Here is a 15,726-nt window from a genome sequence, read left to right as displayed (position 1 = left end):
AGCCCCATTGGAAGGCAGAGCTAAAGTAGCAGATACACTTTCTATCTCCTCTTCTTTAAAGATGACCCAAAAGGCTGGGAGTTTGCCTTGCACAGCAGAAGCCAAATAACTCTGATGCCTAAGCAGCCTGGAGCTGCCTATCTTGTGAGGAATACCTGCCAGGGAAACTTTTTCCTCTCCCGGGCTTATCACCAGAGAGCTAGCCTAACCTAGCTTGTCTCACCATTGCTTTGATCAAAACCTTTCATTGTTCATTGATTTAGCATTTCGAGTCTTACCTTGGACAGTCAAATTCTCTTTTACTTAATTGCACCTATCTAAACAAGTAATGCCAGGGTTTCCTTCTTGTGTTTTTCAGCAGATAAGGAACCCTGGGAATCATCAACATGATCTTAACAGCCATTATCATGATCATGATGGCTAATACCTATTGAGAATTTATGCCCAAGGACCTTCTCAGTGCTTAATATATATTACCTAATTTAATTCTCAAAAGATTCCTGAGGGTTTGCAGCTATCATTTTGGGTTAACTCACTTGCTCAGGGTCACCCTTTAGATGCAAATCTTTGGCTGGAATTTGGAGCTGAAGACTGCTTCTGCTTAGCTCTTGTTTTCTACCTGAGAAGTTGCTAAACTTAGAAACTAAATGATTTCAGTGACCATGAGAAAGAGAAAAGTTAACAATTTCTTTATTTTTCTGTTGCTTTTTTGAATCTACAGGCACTAGCCTTGTTCTTTTGGCTTATATTTCATTTTTAATTCTTAAAAGAAAAATATCTCAAATTTTTCTTTATTCTTAAACTTTTTCAATATTTCTTTGATTTTACTCTTTCTTTTTAACAATATGGATGCTTCTATGCATGACTCTGTGTCTGTATGCTTCTAGGAGTGATACTGTAAATTATCCTTATTAAATTCTGGTTCATCTTCACACCTGGCTTGAGGATCCTCAGCAGGAATTTGGTTTTCTGGGGCTTTCAGAATAGCCTAGACTAGGTTAGAGACATGTTTCACAGATCTGTAACTCTCTTACATGATGAGGCTTTAGACCAAAAAGGGCAGGTCAGGAATGAAGAGAGAAAAGAGAATTAGGGCGGACAGCAGAGCTGCAGAAGAAAGCTTTGTGAAACAGCTTTAGGGACAGAGAGAAGTAGAGGTCAAAGATAAGTATTCTTTGGGTTTTCAATGGCTCTTCCACATCTGAAAATGGGGAGAGGTTCAGACTTGAGTTGACGGGAGTGATGGAGCCTGGAATATTAGAAAGAGAGGAGGCTAAGTTTGTATGGTTAATTTAGGTCTTGAGTAATATGTTCTGGGGAATATGAGGAGAGGCCAGGTAGGTTAATAATTTTCCCATTTACAGCATCCATAGTATCGCAATGGGACAGACTGAAACTGAAGATAAAATATTCCTTTGTCTTTCCCTCAGCTCAGGTCTCTTCTTCATACGAGAAAACCGGTTTCCAGTCCTTGGACACATCCTGCTTTGTGTTTTGGTTCCCACTGTTTACCATTCAAGCTCTTTGTAATTAAAGAAGCAGAAAGTGCGGGGCAAGCTAGTCTAGCAGGTTCAGGGAAAGGCTGTCTCAATGAGACACAGCGTTAAAGATTCCAAGTATTAACGTTTTCTCATTTTCATGCCTTTTTCTGGTAACTTTCTCCTTTTTAACGGCTTAGTTTTCAAGTTGCCTTCTTATAAGGAATAGTTTGCGACTGAATGTCTGTGTTTTCTCAAAATTCACATGTTGGATCCTTAACCCCCAATGTGATATTTGGAGGTGGGGCCTTTGGAGGTAATGAGTTCACGAGGGTGCTGCTCTCATGACGGGATCAGTGCCCTCATAAGGAGAGACAAGAGAGAGCTTGCTTCCATGTGCTTGCTCTCTCTCTGCCATGTGAGAACAGGACAAGAAGACAACCATCTGCGAACCAGAAGGAGGACTCTCACCAGGAAACAACAGGCTGGCACCTTGACCTTAGACTTCTGAGCTTCAGAACTGTGAGAAATAGCTATCTGTTATCAGAGCATCCAGTCGATGGTGGTTTGTTACAGCTGCCCAAACAGACTGATACACATGATTATAACTGAAAGTTCTGAAATCCTTGTGGGAGCAAAAAAAGCCTTTCAAATCAATTGAGAATAACATAACATCATGGAAATAGTACAAGCTTTGAAGTCATAAAGATTTGGGATTGTATCCCAGTTCTCATACAGTATTTAGGTGACTTTGGACAAATGGCTTAATTCCCTTGAATATCAGCTTCCTAGTCAGAAAGATGGAGATAGTGTTTCTGAAATATTTGGACATATAAAATATGTAAAGTGCTTAACATGAGGTTTGGTTTATGATAAAACCTCAGTAAGACATAGCTATTATTCATACCTACAATAAAGATCAACGTTGTAGCTGACAACACCAACTGTTGGGGAGGAACTGGAATGCTCATACATGGCTGGTGAGAGTGCAAATCAGCGCAACCAGTTTGGAAAACTTTTTGGCAGCATCTGCTAAAGCTGCACAAAGCAGGACTTATAACCAGTAATTCTGTGCCAGGTATACACCCAACAGAAGTGCATATATGTATGACCCAAAAACCATGTACAAGGAGTGATTATAGAAGCACAATTCACATTAGTCAAAACTGTAAAATAACTCAAAGGACTATTGATAGTAGATCTGGCAATGAGAAAAATGAACTATTGCTGCAAACAACAATTTGGATGAATAAGTGAAAGAAGCCAGAGGTAAAGGAATACATATGGTATAATTCCATTTATGTGAAATTAAAGCAAACAAACCTGAAGTCAGGAGAGTGATTCCTCTTGAGGAGAAAACGGCTGGTGACTAGGGGTAACAAGAGGGTCTGGGGGCTGGTCACGGACTGCATATTCTTAATCATTTCTTGATCTGGTTACTAAAGTCTGGGCACTTTGTAAAAATTCCTTGAGAGACACTTATGATTTGTGCACTTTTCTGTGTATTTTTTATAGTTAATAAAAAATGTTTAAAAGTGAAGCTGTCATTTCTCTGGATTATTGTTAGCTGTCTCTAGAGGGGTTTGCTTCGACTCTTCTGCCTTTACCACCCCTGCTCCATCCAGCCAGAGCCTCTTGCTGTGAAGGCAAGTCCCAGCGCTCCAGACTCCTCCATTGTCAGCTTTCTGCCACCCTCCTGGGTAATCTCAGAGACAGCACTGTAAAATCAGACTTGACTCTCATGTACAACAAACTCTGCCCTGAGCAGGGAAGAGATGGCAGCCCTACCCCTCAGGCATGATGCCCTGCCAGCCCCTCAGAGCTCTTGGTTGATTGAACTCTACATCTTGCCGAGCTTGCAAAGTCCAGGCTACTGTTTAGATCTAAGCCCCTGGAGGGAGGGAGGCCCTGGTGGAAATGCTCACATTCTGAACCAGAGAATTAAAGGAGTTTTAACTGTGTACTTGGGCTCAAGTTTATTCACGGATCTTGGTGTAAACTACACTGGTGGCTAAGAGAGAGATCTTGTCTTAAAAAGGAGATTGGTTAGCTTGAAAGGAAAGAAAGTCATTTGAAGCATTTAGCAAAGTTGGTGGAAACTTCTATCACCTCGATCTCCTCCACTCCCTTCCCATTGCAAGACCCACGTCTTCCAAACGAAAACATTTGGGTACCTGGTATGTACCAGACTTGGCATGATGCTTACTTAAATATTATCTCAAATTTGGTCTTCCAGACAGCTCAACGATGCAGATAACAGTTTATCTTCCATATGAGGAAACTGAATCTCAGAGAGCTTAAAAGAAAGTCTCCCATGGACATAGGTCTGTTAAGTCAGTAAGGAACAGCTGATTTTCAGGTGTACCTATTTGATAGCCACAGCTGACAGTCACCAAGCTAAGTGCAAAGAATTTCATACCCAAAGATCTGATGAGACTGATTGTCTCAGTAGAAGGTCAGGGACAAATCTGTAGGTGAGGAGAACTCAGCAATCAGATGTTGAACAAGCCAAGAGAAGGCTGCCTCGACATCTACACCATCACACCTCTTCATTTTTACAAGTTTCTTTATTCTGTCGTGTTGTGATTTCATGGTTCAGGTGGTGGCCTTGGGTTCCCAGCCAGGTTGCAAGCTTCCAGGGTGAGCACACAGTCTCGCATGTCTCCCATTCTTACAGGGTGCCTAGGCTCGGGCTGTGCACATAGTGACCCCAGTGTGCACCTGACAGTCAGATTTGGTCATTACCATATCTCAATGGCCTTGGGAAAATGCCAAGCACTTCGCTTTTGGTCCTTCTCTGGAGCTTCTGATATGTCCAGTAAATGGAACCCTTCAGGACATGGTGGGCTGTCTTTTGTCAAACTGGGGAGCAGCTGTCCATTCGTAGCCTCAGTCCCTGCTCATCAGTTAACTCATTCCTTGAAAATCCGTTGATTAAAGATCAATTGCAGTAGTGGCCCAAGTGACCCGAGTTGCAGTGCCACATCTCAGGGCTCTCTGCCAACTCCCTGGGCGGTTTCACCTGCCCAATTAAACACCTTGCTTCACCCTGACTGCGTCTGCAAATACTCCTCTCCCACTTCACCTGTTACTGAGCATTAAAGGCAAACTCAATTCTATGCAGATAAATAGAGTTTAGTGGTAATGTGCCGTATGACCTTTGAAGTGACAAGATGACATTAATTTTTAGGGATTCTCCCTTCTCAGGCTGTCACTGTTGAGCATGTAACTTGATGAGAAGTGGAGGTCTCTGCATTTTGAGGACGTACTTACAGTTTAACATGCTGTTTCAAATGTAAGGAGGCTCTCTCTTTAATTTTTTTTTCACCAGCTTGACAGTTTTTCAAACATATTCACTGTCAGCCCTAACAACCTGTCAACAAATGCCATTATGTGAAAATTGCCGAGACTCGCTTGAGGACTGTGAAAAGTGACAGACATGCCACACGGATAAGTTTCTCACAAACCCAGGGCTGAAACTTTTGAAAGACACTCTGGCCCTTCCAAGGAAAAAATGAACAGTCAGATCTCCAGGAAAAAAAAATACACTTGTCATATCAGATATCTGTTTCTTTCCCAGGCAAATTAAGGTGTATGTGAAAGAATAAAACATTCAGAGGACAATAGCTGCCGAGATCCCAGGCTGTGCGCATCTCCAGTGTTACCAGTGAATCCGACAAAGGAACAGAAAACTGTTTATTTTTTTTTTCCCTCCCCTTCCTCTAGAGAATTTAAGGGCAGGTCTCCTTCATTTTTAGGTTGAATGTTCCTGGGGGTAGACTCAGGGAAAAAAGAGTAACTGAGATAAAGTGATGTGGAGCCAATCATGAGCCTCAGACATAAGATGATGAGAACTTGTTCTACTATTGGGACAGGACAGAGCTGGGCAGTAAAATGTGGGGGAAATGTGGTGGGGGATGTAGTCCAAGGAGCCTTGGGTTTGAAATTAGGAGACCTGGGTTTGAATCCCAGTTCTGCTATTTAAACGATGTCTGAGCTTGAGCTCTTAAATTGAATATTGAACCCCCACTATGCCTCTAAGGTTCCTAATCTGTGCCCTGGAAATGATCGTGCCCTCCCCAAAAGTGCTGTAGCGAGGATTAAATGAGTGAATTAAATGAGTGAATGGGACTCTGCTCAAAACATGGAGTTGAAGTCTAAGACTCAAATTGACGTGGTAAGAATGTCTCTGACCCCAGAGTGTCACATATCTCATTCTAGATGTGATTTGGCTCTTCATTTGTAACTGAAGTTTCTATTTATTCAAATTCAACTCCAGCAAAATGTTGTGTACGTATCTTGGGTGACATTTCAAACCAGAGGCAACCCCTCCGTGAACAGTGGTGGTAGAAGAGGGAGGCCAGCAACAGAGGAGAGAAGGAAGCTGTCCCGGACTGCGGGTGTCCAGCCCCTTCTGCCCAAATGGCCTCTGTCCTTATGTGGCTTATCCATGGGCCCTGGGGCTGCTAGGTTTTGTTCATATTGTTGTTTGGCCATTTTTCTTCCTTTTTATTTTATACTCCAAGGCTTACTAGCTGCTTCTCTCTTACATCTAATGCCCCAGAGATAAGGCATTCTCTCCTAAAGGGGAATCCAATCTACGCACAAAGGGAACAGCATTCCACAGCACTCTACGGGGCAGGGAGTGCTTGCCCTCAAGTCTTGGGTGTTTTGTTCCAAGGAAGCATAGGAAGGGGACATTTTAACAGAATTAGAGTGAGGCTTCCCAGGGACCCTGTCTAACAAGCAGTCTGAGGTCAGGGGGCATTTCAATGCTGCATGTACCTGTGTCTTTCCCTAGGTTTCCCCGTACCTCATTTTCACAGCCACCTTCCCACTTCCGTGTATATCTGGGTGCCCTTGGTCATCTTAGAATATCTTATATTTTCCCAGTGTGATTGGGGTATCTTTTGAAAGAGACGGAACTTTTTTCCTACCCCATGATTTTTCTTTGGACCATTTAATGTTGATGCTGAATTTGTGGTTCACAGGACCGTCTCTGGGGCTTCTCAGGAGATGCTGATCCAGCCGGGGGTCTCGAATGCTGATTGGCTGGTAATATCAAGGGCCTTCAGAATCCCATATGAAAGCCCAAAGGACAAATGCCTTCTGAACTGACTGGGTGTAAAATCCACATTTGTAGGGTCGTGACCCGGGGCTTATGGTCTACACTATGATTGAATGTGTGGATTGTGGTGATGGGGCAGGGACAAATGGAAAAGTGCTGGGAAGACACGGTTATGTGGTCATGGGTTTAGTCTGGGTAAAAGTTTGTAAAAATCCTGACGTTGACCCTTGTTTATCAGGTAAGACAAATGATGTCGTATTTAACACAGCTCAGCTTCTTTGAGCCTCTGTTTCTGCCAGCTGTGAAATGGGAATAATGTCTGTGTTTCAGAGCCCCTGGGAGGATGAACTGAGACTGTGTGTAAGAGGATAAAGCACTCCCTCTGTGACTGCTTCTGGGGTCTGATGTAGGTTGTAGCCATTGGAAACCCAGCGATTTGCTCCTGAAAACCATTTGCCTTGAGAAAAAAGTAACTGAGACAATCTCTGTTCTGTAAAAGTGATGAAGTTGCTGTTAATTGTAATGATGATGATGATGATGATGATGATGATGATGAAAATAATAATAATGATTGCCCTAGGTCATGTATAGCATATTTACTTTGTACAATGCGTTCTCTATGCATAATATCACTTAGCCTCCCACATAATCCATCATAAACGGATTAGTTACAAACCTCTGTTATGCTTTTTCTAAAGATGAATAAACAGGTCCAACTGAGGTTAATAACTTTCTCAAGGTTACACAGCTAGCAAAAGCAAGAACTAGCTCCACTTTTGTCTGAGCCCAGGACTAGGACCAGTTCTCAAAAATACGTGATTTTCACAAACACTAGCACTCGATTCCAAGAGTTCTTTATGCAGCTGTGGGATTTTTCCAATTTAAACTTCCCCTGCTCTTCTCTTTGCCATCATGCCCTTGGGAGCAGAGCCTTCACCTTGATTCTGGCTGTAACTCCCATTAACTCTAATGGGTGTCTAGCACATCTCCCCCAGCATGTTGAGATGAGATTGTTTCCCATCCAATTGTTTTAACGTCGTGGGTGTTGCGTGAGTCTACAAACATTTAACCTTTGGTTTCATTATAAGGCTCAGAGCAGACAGGGTGTGGGGAGAAGATAAACTGGGACACAGACGTATTGAAGCTGGGTTTATGAGAGCACAGCATATGGAATAATAGAAAAATAATTACTAGTGTATTTGGGAAGTGAATGGGTCTTTCTGTCTCAACTTTGAACATTGGATAAATATTGCCTGAATGCAGAATGGACGATGATTAGAGAAGGAGGAAAGACAGCCCAGGTTGTATAAAACTGTGATAGAACAGCTCTGCTTGTATTTCCTTTAATTAAAAAATGTAATGATATTCCTGAATTTGTTGAGTGCATCAGGGTTTTGTACACATAATTTTAAAAGTTTATGTATTTTCTGGTCCTCATGGTCACCTTGTGTGGTTTGGAGGCTTGGATGCCCTTATGTTGAGTCTTTGCTTACCGATGTGCAGCCCCGTGTGACCTCCCTCTCTCCCAGCCCGCGGTGGCAGCTGCTTTTCCCACCACTGTGTTTTGGTAGCTTCGTGCCTGTTTTCGCTCCCACAGGGAATTGGGCTCCTGAGGTGCCCTCAGTCACTAAGTCCCCAAGCAGGGCTGCTTGGCTTTCTGGGTTTTTACAGCAACCCTGGCTCCTTTGTTTAGCCAGATCCCTTCTTGCAAGCCTCATTGCTCTCCCAGCACCTCAGAATGGGACCCCAAGTCACTGCAAATTGCCGTAAGCAGCAGCTCTCTAGACTTCCTTTCCTCAAGTTTTTTCTCAGACTACATTTACCACTTCAGGGTGAATTCCACCCCATGTTTTCTAGGTGTTGCACAAGCTCTTGGACCTACGACCTCATAGGACTCATCAGTTTCGCTCCAAAGAGGCCCTCTAGGTTTTCAAAGAAATGGGCCCCTTTCCCAATGCCCTGATCATGTGCCCTTGCCAGATATATCTGATTTTCCGTGGAGCGGTTTATTCCTTGTTCCAAGAATCTTCCTCTAGTTGTGTTCATCAGACTGGCTTCTACATTAGAATGTGTGCTTTGAGAGCAGAAACCATTGTGTCTGTATGCTGTATATAACATAACACTTATTATATGGATATATACATATACTTCTAAAACACTTTCAGTGTTTCACTGCCACCATGAAGCTCTACTGAGCTTTTTGACATCTACACAGTGCTTAGTAAATGTCACTTCTCTTGAGTTTAAAAATTTCAAAACTAGGGGTAAAGTAGGAAGAATCTGGGGAAGCTATTAGGACAGTGAAGGGTCATGAGTTCAACTTTCCTTACATTTGGAGTCGAATATAGAAATTAGAACATAGCCACTCTCCCTCATTCACTATGACTTTGTCTGCTTTCAGAGGACATTTGGTTTCTCTTTCCAGTTTTGGGTAAGTGTAATGGGGTCAACCTAATTATGGGTTTGGGCTGGGTATTAAATGCTGTCTGGTGGCTGTTAATCAGGCTTAATTTGGAAACTGGAAGCCTATGGAAGGATCATGGTAATGCTTGTAAGACCTTTAGACCTGGTGTCTGAGCCCGTTATGAAAAGGTTTATCCATCATGTGTTCAGATGGACACATGAGTGTTCTTATTAACGATTTTGTTGAGGGAGGGCACGTATCGGAGTAGCAGTTTAACTTCATCAGACCGAGATTAAACCCTGCCCCATGTGCTTCTCATTGTCCCTCTTTTCTCAACATAGGAAAGTCCATGGTAGAAACCGTTATGACCCCTGGTATTTGGAGCTTCTGTTCCTGAGACAGAAAACTGCGATGGATGTTTCCTGGTTCTCATGAGCTCAGAAAACACTTCGCTAGAATGTCAGTTTGATCATGCTGCTTACTGCTTTAAAAGCTTTCAGTGCTGTCGCCTTGCCCTTGAGATAAAGATGCTCCTCATTAACAAGGACAGCCAACCTGGGTCAGACACCCACTGTCCCCAGAATCATCTTTGTGTTTTCCCTCTAGGTCTGCTCCACAGGTTTAGGTGTCTGTTTTAAGGGGATCTGGGGTTTGTTTTAATCAGCTATGCTGAGACATACAGATGTGGAAATGACTGTCGTGAGGGGAGAAGTTTAGCAATGCTGGAATGAGTGAAAAGAGATAGGAAGGTAAATTTGAAGGCAGTCTAGTCTTTCTCTTTTCTTTTCTGAGTAGATATCCAAGAACCAGGAACGTTCTTTATGCAACGTCCCCTGAAGCTACAGTGAGGTAACATCAGCAGTGTTGGGATTGGTCCGTGGACTCTCCAAATTTCATATAGTCACGTGGGCCTCATCACAAATTTAGTAATTCAGTCGGGTGTTTACTTACTGTTAAATCTGGATATCTTCAAGGACAACACCCTTTCCTCTTCTGAGATTGGTTTTCCTCCAATTCAGATTCAGAGAACATTTGTTGAACAATTACACTTTCCAATTATGCTTTCACACCTCCTTGGGGAATGTTGTGCTCATTCTTTAAATAAGGAAACAAAAATTCAGAGAGGGTAAATGACTTGCTTGCGGCCACACAGCCAGAATCAAATCCCGGCTTGCTCGTTCTAAACTCTGATCCACTTCACCATTTGGCCAAGTATGGCTACATCTTCTGTCTTATTATAGGACCTTTCTTTTGTCTTATTATGGGCTGCAGGGTGACTCTCCCAGTTATCAAAAAAAAAAAAATCTACGAAGTTATTTGGAACATATAATATTTCTGATGCAGACCAGGACTTGGAGGGAAAAGACACACAGCCATCCCTTTGAGGTTTCATTATCCATTCATGACCTGATATTGGCTAAGCACCTGCTCTGCCTCCCAAGATGTGCTGGGAGCTGAGGAAGCAGCACTAAATAAGGCTGTGTGACCTCATTTTGAGGGGCTAGTATTTTATGGGAGGAGGGGCAAGTGATAAATAACTAAACAAGCGAATAAGCAAAGTAGGTAATTGTGACCCTGTGCTAAAGGCTTTGAATGAACTAGGAAGCTGAGAAGGGGTTTCAGTTTGGCTGAGAACTCTGCTCAATGGGATGGACAGAGAGAAGTGACATTGAAGCCAAGACCTGGAGGATGAATGATTACTAGTTAGGGCCAGTGTGGGGAAAAGTATTCCAACTACAGGGAAGAGCACTAGAAAGGTGCACAGGTCAGGGCTTTTGTCTTGGGGCGTTTTGTTCTGTTAGCAAGACCTGCCAGAAGAGTCCAGGCAGACGGTATATATAATATATCACCTGAGAGATTCTGCTGGGCAGCTGGTCTCCTAGTGACCAGCAAAACTTCCAGAAGGGCAGCTCATTGCCTACCACAAGATTTATGCTCCTAGAGGGATGGGGAGGCTGGCAAGTGCCAAGAATGTTGCCTGTGTCTAAAAGCACTAAGAGCTGAGGTCAGCCCTGGAGCACAGAGGCCCATCTTCGTCTTCCTGGGGCGGTGGCAGACCGACCGCACGAGGCCATCACTTCTGCCGCTCTGCCATCAGCAAATCGCAGCTGGTTATTGCTAAATTCTGGGATTTGCTTCTTGGAGAAAAAATAATTAACACTGGCAGGAGTTTGATTGCATTAATTCACAGAAAGAAACACCCAAATGATAAATCCATAGTGGGAGAACTGCCCATATGTTACAGATTGGCTTAACATGGTTGAGGCATTAAATAAAAGAAGTCTGGGAAACAAAAACCTTTATCAGCTTTATTAGCATTGAACTCTGCGGCTTCCACTGGGGCTGACACACTTAATTAAAGATGCTCTGGTCTAATTAGGTTGCACATCAAATATACAAATACGAGCTTTTAAAAAGCCCAGAGATTGGAGTTTCGGTTCCCTCTGGTGTGCATATTTACTTCATCCTAACACCAGGACCTTCCCCAGTGAGATGTGGGCACCATGGGGCAGCTCCACCCCGTCTGGAAGGCGTAGGTGTGTGCTTCTTTGTGCTGAACTTCTTTGCATTCAGAGGAAGCTGGAGGGAGTCGACTTTGACTTTTTCCTTTTTCTGAAGAAGAAGGATGCATTTCAGTATATGTGCTGCTGAAGCGAGCACAGAAGGATGCATTTTAGAGAGTGCATCCAGAAACTGCATTTTGGCCATAGTTTTGATATAATATTTTTTGGCTTATTTATTGAGATCACCAGTTGTTGTCATTATTATCGTAATCACTCCATTTTAAAGGTTTGTGCCAAGAGAGTATATTTAATAAAAATTAAAACGAAAAAAAAAAGTCCTAATCATTTGCTGAGAGCCTAACTTGTACTGGTTGCTATTTTATGTTAGGAGGTTTGCTTACACTATCATGGCTTTGGGAAAGTTACTTAATATGACTTGTCTTAGTTACCTATTGCTGCATAACAAATTGCCCCCCAAACTTAATGACTAAAAGAGCGAACATTACTTATCTCACAGTTTCTGTGGATCAGGAATCTGAGCACAGCTGAGCTGGGTCCCTGGTTTCAGCCATCAGCCAGGCCTGCAATCTTATCTGAAGGCTCAGCTGGGGGAAGATCGACTTCCAAGTTCACTCATGTGGTTGTTGGAAAGACTCATTTCCTCATGGGCTATTGGCTTGAGCATCCCAGTTCCGCACTGGCTGTTGGCTGCCACATGAGAGTCTGTAGGGTGGCCCAGGGGGAGTGAGCGGGACACCGAAGATGGAAGCCATAGTGTTGTTAGAAACTCACCTTGGAAGTGGTAGTAAGTCCAGCCCACGGTCCAGGGGAGAGGATTACACAAGAGTGTGACTTCCAGGAGGCAGGGTCACGCTTGCCATCCTAGAGGCTGCCTACCACATCAGCCCTCTCAGTTCTTCGGCTGTCAGATGAGAAGCAATAGTAGCTACCTTGGGCATTGTTGTGAAAATCAAACATAGAGGTTTTGAACATAGTAAGTTTTCAGTAAACGATAGCTGTCACTGATGTCTTTCAATGCTTCCAATAACAGTGTGGATTAAATATAAATATTCACATTCTAGAGATGAGGCAGAAACTTAAAAAGGTAAGATGTCCTTGGTCATGAGTCCTCTCCTGTACTCTGGCTTGAGAATTGTCCACCTTCCTGAACTCTGATCTCTGTTTCCTCCACTCAGTGATACCACCACACTTTGTGAGAGTTTCCTCATCCTATTGCTGTAGTCCAGAAAGTGCCTCCAGGCAGAAAGCCTGGGGTAATTGTAGTGCTCACCTCACTTATTTCTTACCTCTCACAAGGTTTGAAGTCCTGTGATGATTGTTGTGTTGTGTCTGAAACCAGCCATTTCATATATTCTGTCTCATTTTCTAGTTGTGCTTGGCTATATAAAAAGGCCAGGACTACTTACTTCAACATGGACAAAAGTGCAAATTTCCCTCATTAATTCAATTAAAAATTACATGTAGTTATACATTTTTATATTAATTTATATTGTAAGAAAGTGAGGCTGTCCTAGCAAATCTGGAGCATATCCGTTGGGGAAACTGAAAAAGGCCGACATTTGGGGTCTCCTGAGCTCTTCCCTCCTCTTCCTTTTTTGACTCTTCACTGATTTGTCTGCCAAGTTTACACGGGCCTGTGACCACCTCTGTCCTCAAATACTTGCTTTCTAGTTGTGAAACACAAAATGCTGGAATCTAGTTATAAGGCCCAACCAATTCTGGAGAAGGAAAGCCTGCAGAGGGCTTCTATTGTAAGTATCTTGTCTTAGGGTAGAGAAATTGCTTCTAAATTTTTTTTTTCTAAGAGAGTATTTCTTAGGGCTTCAGAAATCCATGAACTTCAGTAAAAATACTACCATTTGGCTCCATTTTTGAATTCTATTAGTCTCTACCTGTTTTCGGTTTACCTGTGGACTCAGATAAATTCTCCTAGGAAAAAAAATAACTTTAGAAGTCATTTGTCAAAACTCCATATAGCTCTCTCTATGGGCTGATGCATTTCAGATTATCCAGTCTATTAGTAACAGCCATTCAGTGAGCACCGACTGCAAACCAGAGCGCTCTGTTAATTCTCGGTGGACTCTATCCTAACTCGCCCCCGTGCAACTCCAGGAGGGAGGAGATAATATCGTCTGTCCAGTGTTCTGGGAAAATCTGGCAGTGAGTGTACTGTCTAATGCATAGGGGACAGAATAAAAGCCAAGACCTGGTTTTTTGACCTTAGAGATGGTGATGTTAAAATGGTTTAGAACGCAGGAATGCCACACAGATTTCTTACTGCCTCTGAATTCTTAGTGCATAGCAGGAGCTGCCTATAGATTTGTGTTGAGAGGGATTCTGAGGTTGCCTGCAGGCTCAGAGAAAAGAGTGCTATAGTGGATTCACAGTCACTGCCCTGGTAATAGTGGCAGTTCACATCTCGTACTCTGGTAATCTCTGGGTTTTCTTAGTGAAGCCGTTCTGGTGGTCCAGTGTGTGGTGAAGGAGGAGAGATCTGGGCATTGAATGGGGAAAGAATAAGAAGGGAGGTGTGGGCAGCCCTCCTCTGGGAGCTGCTGTGTCCTAGACCATCCTGTCTGCATCTCCCCACGATGGCTCACCAGGGTTGCCCAGTTTCTTCACAACAGAGGGAGGGTCACATCCAATCTGTGTGTTTAATGACCCCCCTCTTTGTTGCCCTACATTTCCCTCAACTGCAAACTCTGGATTTGTTTGCTCAAAGTTTCAAGGCTCATTAAGCAGGCCAAGTTGGACTTTCCCTAAAGAGCAACCACTTGCTTTTTGGATGATTGTTGGCAACCTTTTCCTTTGATTTCTTTGATACTCCTCACCCTGGCTCTGGGCATCACTCTTCACTGACTCTTAGCTAATTGGAAGATTTTTGTTTTCTCAGAGGTGGTTGACCTTTACGCCAGCCCTGCTGATGACCGGCAATTATTAACCAATGTAACAGAATGGGGTTGGGGATCGTGAACAAGTAACTGGACACATTTTGTGGAAAGGACCCCAAGTGGAACACTTTCCAAAGGCTTCTCTCAGTGAGGTGAAGTAAAATAATGCATACAGAAAGGCTTGGGATATTAAGGGCTACAATAGAAATGCTCGCCATTTTGTTGTTTTTCACATAGGGTTGTGAACAATGATTTTTCCTCCTGGTGCTTTGCATGATGAGCTTCTTAACTTTCAGATCTTATCTTAGATGTCACCACTTTAGAGATGCCTTTCTTGACCATCCTGTTGAAAGTGGCCCTCCACCACTTGCTGCTGCTCTGAGACACTGTCAAGAGCTGAAATGATAGGTTACGAGTGTATTTAGTATTTCATTGCCTATTTGTTTTGTCTCCTTGGCTTTAAGATTCATGAAGGGGGTCAGGTATATCTAGTTCATGAGTCTATCTCCAGTGTGTAGAATATGCCTGGCATGTAATAAGTGCTCAATAAATATCTGTTGAGCGAATATTTGGGACAAAACATGTTATGGCAGTAGGGTTCGTGTGGGACTGAAATAAATGCAACGTTGGGCTCATGTCCTGGTTTCATCTCTCATTAGCTGTGTGATATTAGAAAAGTTGCCTCATTTCTCACTTATAAAAAGGGAAAGAAATCAAAGGAAATGATGAATGTGAGCCCCTGTGTGCACTGACCACCACAGGGTGAGTCCTTGATACATATTAGCCATTATTACTATGAAAAGGATTGGATATTATTGATTCGTTTCCTCAGTCATTCAACAGTAACTTACTGAGTATTTATTTATTATGTGCTGGATGCTCTGCCAGGAATTTTCTTTTGGAGAGAACTGAGCAGCCGCCAGATGTGATAGCCTTCATTCCTTTTTTTGGTTCCTCTTCTTTTCCCCCACTCTGGGCCAAATCCACCTAGTTCAAGAGCAACCTTAAAATTTCCTCCAGATGCAGAATGGTCTTCTAATTCCTTCTTTTCCAAATAATAGCTACTAGATTAGAAGGAAAAATGGCTCCCAATATAGGACAGAAAGTCAGCCCTGAGAAAATACGACCTCGTTAGCACTGAGTGTGAGCTGAGAGTTCAGGTACATGGATAAGCAAATGAGGAAAGTGATCCTTGAGACCTGAAATGTGCTGAGATTTAGACCCATATCAGATACTCATTTAATGAGTGCCTGCTGGATGCTGGATGCTGTGCACTTAGGCTTTCTCACTTTTATCTCAGATTTTTCACCCTCTGATAGCCTCTGCTGTCTTCTTCTAAAATCAGGTCGGTGCCACTTAC

General features: G+C 43.0%; 1 long non-coding RNA gene across 3 annotated transcripts in view; it reads left to right on the top strand.

Annotated features, from left to right (window-relative positions):
- LOC116665825 overlaps positions 1 to 15,726 on the top strand; it is a 584,469-nt gene that overhangs the window by 76,692 nt on the left and 492,051 nt on the right. The window lies entirely within an intron of this gene.

The sequence above is a fragment of the Camelus ferus genome, chromosome 9 (assembly GCF_009834535.1).
Source record: "Camelus ferus isolate YT-003-E chromosome 9, BCGSAC_Cfer_1.0, whole genome shotgun sequence".
NCBI lineage: Eukaryota > Metazoa > Chordata > Mammalia > Artiodactyla > Camelidae > Camelus > Camelus ferus.
The sequence above is the reverse complement of the archived record's forward strand: the minus strand, read 5'-3'. Positions and strand labels throughout refer to the sequence as shown.